The sequence below is a fragment of the Arachis hypogaea genome, chromosome 5 (assembly GCF_003086295.3).
Source record: "Arachis hypogaea cultivar Tifrunner chromosome 5, arahy.Tifrunner.gnm2.J5K5, whole genome shotgun sequence".
Taxonomy (NCBI): Eukaryota; Viridiplantae; Streptophyta; class Magnoliopsida; order Fabales; family Fabaceae; genus Arachis; species Arachis hypogaea.
The window spans coordinates 47,639,092-47,646,363 of record NC_092040.1 but is presented as its reverse complement, the minus strand read 5'-3'; the positions used below and the strand labels follow the sequence as shown (position 1 = coordinate 47,646,363).

Genomic DNA, 7,272 nt, shown 5'->3' with positions numbered 1-7,272 from the left:
ATTTTGGATCAAGACACAAGATGCATGCAAGAATGCTATGAATGTCAAGATGAACACCAAGAACACTTTGAAGATCATGATGAACATCAAGAACATAATTTTGAAAATTTTTTGATGCAAATAAAACATGCAAGACACCAAACTTAAAAATCTTTAATGCATGGAAAATATGAATGCAAAAGTGCACATGAAAAACAACAAACAACACAAAACAAGAAATCATCAAGATCAAACAAGAAGACTTGTTAAGAACAACTTGAAGATCATGAAGAACACTATGAATGCATGAGATTTTCAAAAAATGCAACAAAAATTTTAAAAGCATGCAATTGACACCAAACTTAAAAATTAACACAAGACTCAAACAAGAAACACAAAATATTTTTTATTTTTATGATTTTCTAATTTTTTTGGATTTTTATTATTATTTATTTTTTTTGAAAATATTTTTTGAAAAATGAAAAATAAAAGAAAAATTTTTTGAAAAAGATTTTTGAAAAGAAAATTACCTAATCTGAGCAACAAGATGAACCGTCAGTTGTCCATACTCGAACAATCCCCGGCAACGGCGCCAAAAACTTGGTGGACGAAATTGTGATCACTATTCTTTGAGTTGCACTCATTGTAAAATTATGGAATTTAGAAATAGGCACGAGTGGACACAACTCCGTTCAACTAACCAGCAAGTGTACTGGGTCGTCCAAGTAATAAACCTTACGCGAGTAAGGGTCGATCCCACAGAGATTGTTGGTATGAAGCAAGCTATGGTCACCTTGTAAATCTCAGTTAGGCAGATTAAATTGGTTTATGGGTTTTCGAAAATAGAAATAAGAAAATAAATAATAAAAGGGATAGAATACTTATGCAGACTCATTAGTGGGAATTTCAAATAAGCGAATGGAGATACTGTATGGCTCAAGGACGCCTGCTCTCCTACTACTTCAACTCAATCCTTCTTACTCCTTTCCATGGCAAGCTGTATGTAGGGCATCACCGTTGTCAATGGCTACATCCCATCCTCTCAGTGAAAACGTTCCTATGCTCTGTCACAGCACGGCTAATCATCTGTCGGTTCTCAATCAGGTTGGAATAGAATCCCTTGATTCTTTTGCGCTTGTCATCACGCCCAGCCTTCAGGAGTTTGAAGCTCGTCACAGTCATTCAATCCCAGAATCCTACTCGGAATACCACAGACAAGGTTTAGACTTTCCGGATCCTCATGAATGCCGCCATCTATCTAACTTATACCACGAAGATTCTGTTGGGGAATCTAAGAGATACACATTCAAGCTCGGTTGCATGTAGAACAGAAGTGGTTGTCAATCACGTGCGTTCATAAGTGAGAATGATAATGAGGGTTACTTATCATCACATTCATCATGTTCTTGGGTGCGAATGAATATCTTGGAATAAGAATAAGAGGGATTTGAATAAAAGACAATAGAATTGCATTAATACTTGAGGTACAGCAGAGCTCCACACCCTTAATCTATGGTGTGCAGAAACTCCACCGTTGAAGATACATAAGTGAAAGAGGTTCAGGCATGGCCGAATGGCCAGCCCTCTCCATGATCAAGTGACCGAATATTCAAGAGATTAAACTGTCAAAAGATGTCTAATACAATAGATAAATGTTCTATTTATAATAAACTAGCTCCTAGGGTTTACATGAGTAAGTATTTGATGCATAAATCCACTTCCGGGGCCCACTTGGTGTATGCTTGGGCTGAGCTTGATTAATCCACGAGCTGAGGCTTCTCCTGGAGTTGAACTCCGAGTTATGACGTGTTTTGGGCGTTCAACTCCGGATCATGACGTTTTTCTGGCGTTTAACTCCAGACAACAGCATGTACTTGGCGTTCAACGCCAAGTTACGTCGTCAATCTCCGAATAAAGTATGGACTATTATATATTGCTGGAAAGCTCTGGATGTCTACTTTCCAACGCCGTTAAGAGCGCGCCAATTGGAGTTCTGTAGCTCCAGAAAATCCATTTCGAGTGCAGAGAGGTCAGATTCCAACAGCATCAGCAGTCCTTTTGTCAGCCTTCTTCAGAGTTTTGCTCAAGTCCCTCAATTTCAGCCAGAAATTACCTGAAATCACAGAAAAACACACAAACTCATAGTAAAGTCCAGAAATGTGAATTTAACATAAAAACTAATGAAAACATCCCTAAAAGTAGCTCAAACTTACTAAAAACTATATAAAAACAATGCCAAAAAGCGTATAAATTATCCGCTCATCAGGGTGTTCAAACACAATCAGGCAGTTATATCAAGTAGAGCAATTAGCAATTAGACAGAATTATTCACATAGACAAACCAAGTACAATATGCACACCCAAACAATATCACAGATGCATATGATGAATGCCTGCCCTATGGCTGATGAGTCTCATCGGTCGGTTATTAAGCCAACCCAACAAGTCTAGTTTGCTAAACCCTTGGACTGTCCCCCGACGTCCATCCCCATGAGTCTTTACATAGCTTTTTCTCATATATGTATCAAATTGCTCAATGGGGGTACCATTCCCGGGAATTTATACATGCCCGGTCACCCTTACATCGTAGGATCGACAGAGTATCGAGTCTCAACCTGGAACACGTGGTGGCAAGCCACGGTACTTTACCCAGGGAAACTCGTATCTCAAATAAAAGAATGTGCAAAAGCCACATATTCATTTATTCATCATCATTTCCACACTTCATTAACAATTCATATCAAATTATTCATCATTCAAGCCATAAGTCACTTTTCCTCAAATCTCTTTACTTGGAAACCAAAATCAATCAATCTCAGTCTTAACTTTAAAATTCTCATTTCTTAAATGATTTCAATCTCACAAACCACTTTTCCTCAAATGTAAATTTCTCTTTTTAAAAAACAATCACCATCCACAACATCTTCCCAAAAATTTCAAAAACCACACCAAGTTAAAAGTCTCTTCTAAAAGATTCAAAATCATTCATCCTAAAACAGGATGTAGTAATACAAATTCCTTAGCAGAGTCTCAAGACTTTAGGGGAGAATAACCTAACCCATTTCCTCAAATTGATTAAAATCTTTAAAACCTTAATTTCTGATTCGAATAAATAAAAAGAGGATTTAAGCCAAACCAAGTCGTGCATCAATTACTCCGAACAAATTTTCAAAGAAACCATCTCTTTTACTTAAACCAAAACTAACTCCAATTCCATGATTAAATTTGGAGTGTTTCCAACTGCTCAGAAATTGTTTTAGTTTTGCCAAACTCAGAATTTAAAGACTACTTCAAACTTTTCCTAAGACCTTGTAAAATGAGACTTGTCAATCAAAATTCAAGTTCATTTCAAGTCACTAAAACTCCTCCAATTGAAAATCCTCAAGCCAATTTTCCAAAAACATAAACCATTTTCATATTTAAAACAGCCTTAAACGTAAGTTTCTTCAAAATGATTCACTCCCAAAAGAGATAAAATACTTTTCTTAAGAAACTATGCTAGATCATAATTCTCTTTTCAATACTTAATTTCAAAACATAATTCATAACTTTTTTAAACAATTTAAATGAAATAATAAAAGTCTTAAACTTATAATTTTCCAAAGGACATTTCAATAAAGTCTCAGGTTTTATAGGAATTTCGGCAGCACCTCCCCTAAAACCTGTACAATAAAAGTCGTTGTAGTATAGTGGTGAGTATTCCCGCCTATCACGCGGGTGACCCGGGTTCGATCCCCAGCAACGGCGCCGTTTTGATGAACAGATTTTTGATGGTATATAATTTCACAGATGAAATCTCGTTACAAGTATAGTTTCTAAACCAATAAATAATCCTTTCATGCAAAAATTTGGTTGTCATAAGTGGTGCACGAAATTGTGATACACATTGGCGCCAACAACTTGGTCGCACAATTTTAATCTCACTTCTTTGTCACAACTTCGCACAACTAACCAGCAAGTTCAGTGGGTCATCCAAGTAATACCTTACATGAGTAAGGGTCGATTCCACGGAGATTGTCGGCCTGAAGTAAGCTATCGTCACCTTGTAAATCTCAGTCAGGCGGATTCAAATGGGTTACGGAGTTTTAATAATTAAAAGATAAATAAGACATAAAGATAAAGATAGAAATACTTATGTAAATCATTGGTGGGAATTTCAGATAAGCGTATGGAGATGCTTCATCCCTCTTGAATCTCTGCTTTCCTACTGCCTTCATCCAATCCTTCTTTCTCCCTTCCATGGCAAGCTGTATGTTGGGTTTCACCGGCGTCAATGGCTACCTCCCGTCCTCTCAGTGAAAAAGGTCCTCTACGGTTTCCCGCATGGCTAATCAGTTGTTGGTTCTTGATCATGTAGGAATAGGATTTACTATTCTTTTGCGTCTGTCACTATGCCCTACAGTCACGAGTTTGAAGCTCGTCACAGTCATCCCATCTCATATCCTACTCGAAATACCACAGACAAGGTTTAGACTTTTCGGATCTTGGGAATGGCCGCCAATAATTCTAGCTTATACCAAGAAGACTCTGATCTCATGAAATGGAAGGCTCGGTTGTCAGGTGAGGCAACCATGCGTCGTGGACCAGGAATCCAAGAGATACACGCTCAATCTTAAGTAGAATGGAAGTGGTTGTCAGGCACACGTTCATAGGTGAGAATGATGATGAGTGTCACGGATCATCACATTCATCAGGTTGAAGTGCGAGTGAATATCTTAGAACAAGAATAAGCTGAATTGAATAGAAGAACAATAGTAATTGCATTAATACTCGAGGAATAGCAGTGCTCCACATCTTAATCTATGGTGTGTAGAAACTCCACCGTTGAAAATACATAGGTGATGAAGGTCCAGGCATGGCCGAATGGCCATCCTCCCCAAATGTGATCAAGAGATCAAAAGATGAAAATACAATAGTAGAAGGTCCTATTTATAATGAAACTAGCTACTAGGATTTACAGAAATAGGTAAATGATGCAGAAATCCACTTCCGAGCCCACTTGGTGTGTGCTTGGGCTGAGCCTTGAGCTTTACACGTGTAGAGGCTTCTCTTGGAGTTAAACACCAGCTTTGGTTCTAGTTTGGGCATTTTAACTCCAACTTTTATGCCAGTTCTGGCATTTTGACTTCAGAATAGGGAAGAGAAGGGGCGTTTGAACGCCAGTTTGCATCGTCAAAACTCGAGCAAAGTATGGACTATTATTTATTGCTGGAAATCTTTGGATGTCTATTTCCAGCGCAATTAAGAGCGCACCATTTGGAGTTCTGTAGCTCTAGAAAATCCACTTCGAATGCAAGGAGGTCAGAATCCAACAGCATCTGCAGTCCTTTGTCAGCCTCTGAATCAGACTTGTACTCAGGTCCCTCAATTTCAACCAGAAAATACCTGAAATCACAGAAAAACACACAAACTCGTAGTAAAGTCAAGAAATATGAATTTTTCATAAAAACTAATAAAAACATCCTAAAAAGTAGCTAGATCCTACTAAAAACTACCTAAAATCAATGCCAAAAAGCGTATAAATTATCCACTCATCAAAACACCAAACTTAAATTGTTGCTAGTCCCCAAGCAACTGAAAACTAAATAGGATAAAAAGAAGAGAATATACAATGAATCCCACAGTATCAATGAAACTTAGTCCTAATTAGATGAGCGGGACTTATAGCTTTTTGCTTCTGAACAGTTTTAGCATCTCACTTTTTCATTTGAAATTTAGAATGATTGGCATCTATAGGAACTTAGAATTTTAGATAGTGTTATTGATTCTCCTAGTTTAGTATGTTGATTCTTGAACACAGCTACTTTATGAGTCTTGGCCGTGACCCTAAGCACTTTGTTTTCCAGTATTACCACTGGATACATAAATGCCACCGACACATAACTGGGTGAACCTTTTCAGATTGTGACTCAGCTTTGCTAAAGTCCCCAATTAGAGGTGTCCAGAGTTCTTAAGCACACTCTTTTTGCTTTGAATCATGACTTTAATCACTCAGTCTCAAGCTTTTCACTTGGACCTTCATGACACAAGCACATGGTTAGGGACAGCTGGATTTAGCCCTTAGACCTGGATTTTATTTCCTTGGGCCTTCCTATCCATTAATGCTCAAAGCCTTGGATCCTTTTTACCCTTGCCTTTTGGTTTTAAGGGCTATTGGCTTTTTCTGCTTGCTTTTTCTTTCTCTTTGGTTTTTCGCCATTTACTTTTTTTTCACTGCTTTTTCTTGCTTCAAGAACCACTTTGATGATTTTTTAGATTATCGATAACATTTCTCCTTGTTCATCATTCTTTCAAGAGCCAACAACTTTAACATTCATAAACAACAAGATAAAAAATATGCACTGTTCAAGCATTCATTCAGAAAACAAAAAGTATTGCCACCACATCAAAATAATTAAACTAGTTTCAAGATAAAATTTGAAATCCAAGTACTTCTTGTTCTTTTGTAATTAAGCACATTTTTCATTTTAAGAGAGGTGAAGGATTCATGGAGTTATTCATAGCTTTAAGACACAGACACTAGACACTAATGATCATGTAGTGAAGACACAAACATAGATAGAACATACATCATAAAGCCGAAAAACAGAAAATAAATAGACAAGGAGATTAAGGAATGAGTCCACCTTAGTGAGGGTGGCGTCTTCCTCCTCTTGAAGAACCAATGATGCTCTTGAGCTCCTCTATATCTCTTCCTTGCCTTTGTTGCTCCTCCCTTATAGCTCTTTGATCTTATCTAATCTCATGGAGAATGATAGAGTGCTCTTGGTGTTCCACCCATAATTAGTCCATGTTGTAACTCAATCTTTCCAAAGAAGTGTTGAGTTGCTCCCAATAATTGTGTGGAGGAAATTGCATCCCTTGAGGTATCTCAGGGATTTCTTGATGAGGGAATTCTTCATGCTCTTGTTGAGGGCCATGAGTGGGCTCTCGTGTTGTGTAGTCAAATGCTCTACTACTGAGCTATAGACCCTTGAGATGAATCTCTCCATCTCCCATGACTCAGAGGTGGAAGCTTTTGTCTTCTCTTTCCTCTTTCTAGAGGTTTCTCCGGCCTTAGGTGCCATAAATGGTTATGGAAAAACAAAAAGCAATGCTTTTACCACACCAAACTTAAAATGTTTGCTCGTCCTCGAGCAAAAGAAGAAAGAAAGAAGGGGAAAAATAAGAAAAATGGAAGATATGGAGGGAGAAGTGAATTCGGCCAAGAGGGGAAGAAGGTGTTTGTGATGTGTGAAAATGAAGGGGTGAAGGGGGGTATTTATAGGGAGAGATATAGAGGTGATTGGTGAA

At 37.8% G+C, this 7,272-nt stretch overlaps 1 non-coding gene across 1 annotated transcript; it reads left to right on the top strand.

The window, feature by feature from the left end:
• The first annotated feature begins 3,654 nt into the window (after positions 1-3,654).
• On the top strand, positions 3,655-3,726 carry TRNAD-AUC (transfer RNA aspartic acid (anticodon AUC)). Its single transcript has one exon. It is a non-coding gene; the product is annotated as a tRNA-Asp (tRNA).
• The last annotated feature ends 3,546 nt before the right edge of the window (positions 3,727-7,272 follow it).